The following is a 6,758-nucleotide window of genomic DNA, read 5'->3' on the forward strand; positions in this document are numbered from 1 at the left end:
TATTGTTTTCTCCTCGGTATAGATGGGTTTGATATGGAATAGAACACAAACAGGAAATGAAAATATTTGGCCTTATGATTGCTATGTAGCAATTCCTAGTGAACTATATAGAACCCATCAGCTGAATATAACCATTCTGCACTAATGGGGGAAAATATGATATTCTTTCAGAAATGTTCTTCCACAAATTCGTCAACAATTTTAATAATAAGCCTCCAAGATATTCAAAATTGCCTTCTTTTCCTATCTATGGAATTCATGCAACCATACAAAGTTTTGAGTTGAAAATATTTATGCAACAGAGAATTCTGTGAAGAGCATCTCACCATTTTTTTTCTGATGCAATTTGAGCTTGAAGCTCTGCATTAATGATTCCTCAATTTTCTAAAAGATTTCTTTCCGTTTTCCTCCATTGAGTATTTCATTTTGCTTTTCAAGGGTGTGAAACTGTTCAAGTGCTTCCTAATAATTGACTTTATTATCTTGTCTCAATAAAAATTGATTAGAATTTTGTAAAAATAGCAAAGGAAGGCAAAAACTGTTTTTCTTCTCCAGAAAATAAACAAGTCATGAGTGTTAAACTTTTTCTTCACATTTCTCTCTCAACATTCATTTATATGATTTTTCATTCATTCATTGATTTTTTGTGATGAAAATATGATCCTATACTTTTTTTAAAAATACTTTAACCCTATTGCATCCACAAAGCATGTATGATAGAATTACATTTTAATATTTTATGAAATTTCAAGAAACCTATATATGAGAATGCCAAATTATGTTTGACGTAGGCTGTATTGTGTTTTCCTGTTTTATGATAAGTTTTAGTATCTTCTGCTTCTTTGAAAGACATTTTTGTTCCTTAAAAGGCACTTAATTCTCCTTTTGATACACTGGTGGGTTGGTCTATTACCAATTTGAATGCTGTTAATACAAATGGAAGACTAGATTGTTCAAGAAAGGGCTTCATAAAGCCAATAAAACCACTTTATTTCGTAACTTCTTGCATTTTCCTTTTCTTCTTACTTTCTGCCCACTCAGTTCCATTTTCAGCATCAACAATGCTTGCTTCATTGTCAGTTTTTCTTAAGAAGCACACACAATGACACCTACATGCAAACGAACATACACACATACTTATATGTCTAAGAATCCATAAGTCAGAAAAACCGGCACTCATACAATTTGTCAATAGAGTGGCTATATTAATCAAAGTATATAGTATTGTAGATCCAATTCAGCCAACATTATTTCAATACCTGACCTGTCTGAAGAGCACATATATCTAGATAACTGTCCTGTTATCTAATATCCAGATATCTAACATTCATCTGAAATAGGTATATAATACTGTAGATTTTGATTGATGAGTGGCTGTGTGGTAAGAAGCTTGCTTCCCAACCACATGGTTCCAGGTTCGGTCTCACTGTGTGGCACCTTGGACAAGTGTCTTCTACTATAGCCTCGGGCCACCAAAGCCTTGTGACTGGATTTGATAGATAGAAACTGAAAGAAGACAGTCGTATATATATATATATATATATATATATATATATATATATACATATATATATGTATGTATTTGTGTGTCTGTGTTTGTTCCCCAACCATTGCTTGACAACCAATGTTGGTGTGTTTATGTCCCCTGTAACTTAGTGGTTCGGCAAAAGAGACTGATTAGAATAAGTACTAGGCTTACAAAAATAAGTCCTGGGGTTGATTTGTTTGATTAAAGTCGGTGCTCCAGCATGGCTGCAGACAAATGACTGAAACAACTAAAAGAATAAAATTAATGGGCTTCTTTCAGTTTCCGTCTACCAAATCCACTCACAAAGCTTTGGTCGGCCCAAGGCTATAGTAAAAGACACTTGCCTAAGGTGCCACACAGTAGGACTGAACCCGGAACCATGTGGTTGGTAAGCAAGCTACTTATCACACAGCCACTCCTTTGCACTTGGCAAATTCCTGCACTTTTTTCTTGTCGTTGTCTAGAAAAGTTAAGATTGACAGGATCTAAGGCGCCAGACTCAAGGTGTGTTACCAATGATGATGATGAACACTGGGAAAAATAATCTGAAACAGAAAAATATGATTTCAGATATGTAAGTGAAAGGCTTCATCATGATAGGAGAAAGAAAGTCATTCTCTGAAAAATAAAAGTTTGAATATTAAGCGTTTTTCTGTATATGCATGCATGCACACACACACACACACACACACACACACACTTGCATTTATATATTAATCATACTCCTGCTTGGTTAATCATTTCTGAAATTTTATCTCCATTGTCAATGAAGTGAATTTGATATTGAAGAAAAATATTTCTGCTTAACAAGCCACACACGTTCTGCAATTTTGCTACTTATACTCTTTATTTCTGAAAAGAAAACAAGTGCAAAGCCAAGTAGTTAGAGATTTGGAATTAAAATGGCAGTGCATTCAATATCTGGACTGAACAAAGCATTCTATTCTTGAGCAAGTCTCTTCATTTCACATTGCTCCATTCTTCTCACCTGAAAATGCATACAAGCCAAGTGCACCAGCACTTGGCTGGTATACATTTGGTTGTTACATCCTCTAGGGTAACAGGGAGGGGCTGACATGGTGTGATTGTCCCCTTGTGACTACATAGGTACTTAAAAAAAAAGAATTAGTAAAAGTTATACTTGCTTGTGAGAATTAGCTATTCTGGTGTATATGATATTATTTTAAAGCAAATACCATTAACTTACAATTCAATTCAATACTTATTCTACAGTGTTATTGTTTAACAACTTCTGACAGATTCTGTCTATATTCATGTTTTCTTACTGAGAGAAACCTCTTTTAAAAAATGAAGGAAATAAAATATAATAGAAAGTGAAAGGAAAAAGAAAATGAAGAGATGAAAGAAAGGTTGGAAAAAAATTATTGACCAAAGATTATGAAGACAGATAAAGTTGATAGAAAGGAAAAGAAATTTTCAGAAGTTGACAATATCATATACAGCTCTGGTAAATTGTTTCTTGTCAATAGAGTATGATGGATGGAAGCACTCCATCGGTTACGACGACGAGGGTTCCGGTTGATTCGAATCAACGGAACAGCCTGCTCGTGAAATTAACGTGTAAGTGGCTGAGCGCTCCACAGACACATGCACCCTTAACGTAGTTCTCGGGGATATTCAGCGTGACACAGAGAGTGACAAGACCGACCCTTTGAAATACAGGTACAACAGAAACAGGAAGTAAGAGTGAGAGAAAGTTGTGGTGAAAGAGTACAGCAGGGATCACCACCATCCCCTGCCGGAGCCTCGTGGAGCTTTTAGGTGTTTTCGCTCAATAAACACTCACAACGCCCGGTCTGGGAATCAAAACCACGATCCTATGACCATGAGTCCGCTGCCCTATCCACTGGGCCATTGCACCTCAATAGAGTATATTACATTGCACACATCCTCATAAACATACTTATACACAGACATATACACACACCATCAGCATCATCATCATTATCATCATCAACATCCATTGTCCATGCTAGCATGGGTTGGATGGTTTGACCAGAGCTGGCAAGCTGAGGAGCTGCACCAGATTCCAGTCTGATTCGACATAGTTTCTACGGCTGGATGCCCTTTCTAACACCAACCAGCAGAGGGTACAACTATTGGGCTACTGGAGTGTTGCAAATGCTACGGCTTAAGATACACCTCCCATGTGTACTGACAAACAAAATAACTACAGATGTGGTAGTATTCTATCTTTGTAGATGCTCTTGATACCCTGACCACTGTAACAAAAGCAACCACCCTTGAGATCAGAGATCCAAAAGCCATGATCCACTCTGCAAGAATAGCAATGGACACTGGGAATGTACATTTGACACCACCACTATTTTCACTATGGAAGTGATAGATCCAGTAGAAATGTTAACCCAAGACAATTGGTACCGCCTCTCAGTTTTTTCTTTTTTTGTTCTTCATATGAAATTCCGATATAATCTTAATCTACACCATCTGACTGGTATAAATAGAAATTTCCTTAATAAAATACCCTTTTTTTTTCTGTAAGTTAAGAGGAACCAAAGTCGGGGGCACACTTGTGTAGGTATGCCTTTATTTCCTCCTGTAGCAACTCGTAAATAATTTCTTTTTCCTTTGCCTCTTTCACCCTGCCAGTTTCGGAGGAACCTAGAAAAAAAGCCAAGGTCACTGCCCTTCTGATTAAATCATAACAAAAACGTCAAACAAAAATATCTTCTTCTCGCATAAACATGAATGAACATACTTTTCTCATCACTCTCCACGTCTTATGTTTTATTACTTCCACTCCTTGCAAAGGATTAAGCCGTACAACATACAGCCTGTGTTAAATGTGAAGCTGACACATTCGTTGTTATGTAAGTCTCAGAATTCTTCAGCATTCACTAATTACTTTTATTCTTGTTGTCAGAAGAAAGTTACTCTGACATTCTATGTTACCTGAAATGATTTGTGGTCGACTGTCTATCAAGTTTTTTGAAATCTGTTGCAACAGTTAACAAGACCATGTACATCTGTCTTTAAACTAACAAGCTACGCTTGCTTGTTGGATTTTGTTAGAGTTCACTCAGACATACACATACGCAAAAACAGATACATATACACATACACATATATATTCACAAACGTATTTTGAAATCTGTTGCAACAGTGAACAAGATCAAGTAATCTATCTTCAAAGTAACAAGCTACATTTGACTTAGAAGAATCCATTAATCATACATAGCACATACACATACAATCTCAAATATATACATACTTAAACTTATTCATACGTTTGCACAAACGTGTGTGTGTGTGCATGCGCGCGAATATCTTACTATAATGAGCATTATGTCCTTCTTTCTGTTCCCTCTTCACGGTCAAATAGCTGGACTAATAAGCACGATGTTTTGGGAGATTACGAAGGAGGTAATCAGGGATGTTTTTAGCGAAAAAATGTGAAAAAGTATGATTATTTAGTGGATATTGAATTTTGTATTAATAAATCATCTTTGATTTTTTTTATTAAAATTCCGGTGACGAGGATTAACTCTGGATTCTCCGCCCCGTACAGTTCATGAACTTAGAGGGTTTAGATTTGCGATACTATCTCTTTAAGGCGGCGAGCTGGCAGAAACGTTAGCACGCCGGGCGAAATGCTTAGCGGTATTTCGTCTGCGTTACGTTGTGAGTTCAAATTCCGCCGAGGTCGACTTTGCCTTTCATCCTTTCGGGGTCGATAAATTAAGTACCAGTTACACACTGGGGTCGATGTAATCGACTTAATACCTATGTCTGTCCTTGTTTGTCCGCTCTGTGTTTAGCCCCTTGTGGGTAATAAAGAAATAGATATTATCTCTTTATTTCCTATTGTAGCCGGGCAGATTTACTATCTTACTATAATGGGCATTATGTCCGTCTGTCTGCCTGTCTCTTTGTTCCCTCTTCATGGTCAGACGGCTGGACCAATGGTTACGCTATTTTTCAGGATTACAAAGACGGTCGTCAGGAAGGTTTGACAGAGCAACCTGAATGCTAAAGGGTTCAGTGAGGAGTGAAGGCAGTGTCACGACCCTCTACAGGGCCTCTGAGATTGGTGGGAGGGAAGAAGGTATCTTCAAATCAAAGACCTGACCAGGTCTGAATGCTTGCAGCAGGGTGGACTTCATTAAAAGCACTCAAGATGCCAGGTGATAGTGTTAAACTGGATGATGGGTTAACTCTCATGATACCAACACGTCTGAGATTACTCTTGGTTCTATGATATATCATATTTTTGTTTTACAGTGATCTAAATTAAAACTTTCTCTCAAAATTTTGTGTTGATCCAAAGGGGTAAAGATGAATTTGTGGGGTGTGCTTATTCTATCACAGCTATATTTTCTTATTTCTTTATTGCCCACAAGGGGCTAAACATAGACGGGACAAACAAGGACGGGACAAACAAGGACAGACAAATGAATTAAGTCGATTACATCAACCCCAGTGCGTAACTGGTACTTATTTAATCGACCTCAAAAGGATGAAAGGTAAAGTCGACCTCGGCGGAATTTGAACTCAAAACGTAGTGGCAGACGAAATACGCTAAGCATTTTGCCCAGCGGGCTAACGATTCTACCAGCTCGCCACCTTATCACAGCTATATTTTCTAATCTGTCTTATATCAGTTTTATTAAGATTGACCAGTATTATTGAGTGAAAGGAGTTCCCTGCTCTCATCAATCATGTAGCAATATCGTTCTCTCATTGCTATCTTCACTGTTTGAGAAGAGTGTTAAGAATAATCTCGTTCGAGATTACAAACATCTTCGGCTAGTTCAACATTGTTGTAAACACTAATTCGATTGGCTGACACGTGGTCTCTACTACGTTTGCACCGCTGGTTATCACGTGACGCGATTTGCCTCCGCTTATTTTCGCGCCATAGTTCCAAGCAGCCAATCACAGCTTTCCATTTCTGAAGTTCGTTCGGAGCCACATAAACCTTATAAAACAAGGGTTCTCAGACAAGTATTCGTCTTAGGTTTCTAGTCCTTCTCAGGGCGAACCTCTGACCACACAGAGCATACTCGACCAAGTTCCAGTTCGAAAGGCAGGCGACCACCATTAATACAAGATGTTACAGATACCTCTCATACTGTTAGTGTAAAAATATCACCACGAAAAGAACGGTTACAGGATATCTATAACTAGAGAAAAATAACCAATAATGAAGACGCAGCGAAAACCAAGCGACAGACACAACTCATCGCCA

At 37.7% G+C, this 6,758-nt stretch overlaps 1 long non-coding RNA gene across 1 annotated transcript in view; it reads left to right on the plus strand.

The window, feature by feature from the left end:
* Positions 1-4,189: 4,189 nt before the first annotated feature.
* LOC118762434 overlaps positions 4,190-6,758 on the plus strand; it is a 22,388-nt gene continuing 19,819 nt past the window's right edge. The window contains exon 1 of the long non-coding RNA XR_004998184.1: positions 4,190-4,380. This is a non-coding gene — a long non-coding RNA (uncharacterized LOC118762434). The remainder of the gene's footprint in view (positions 4,381-6,758) is intronic.

Source organism: Octopus sinensis, linkage group LG3 (genome assembly GCF_006345805.1).
Source record: "Octopus sinensis linkage group LG3, ASM634580v1, whole genome shotgun sequence".
Classification (NCBI taxonomy): Eukaryota; Metazoa; Mollusca; class Cephalopoda; order Octopoda; family Octopodidae; genus Octopus; species Octopus sinensis.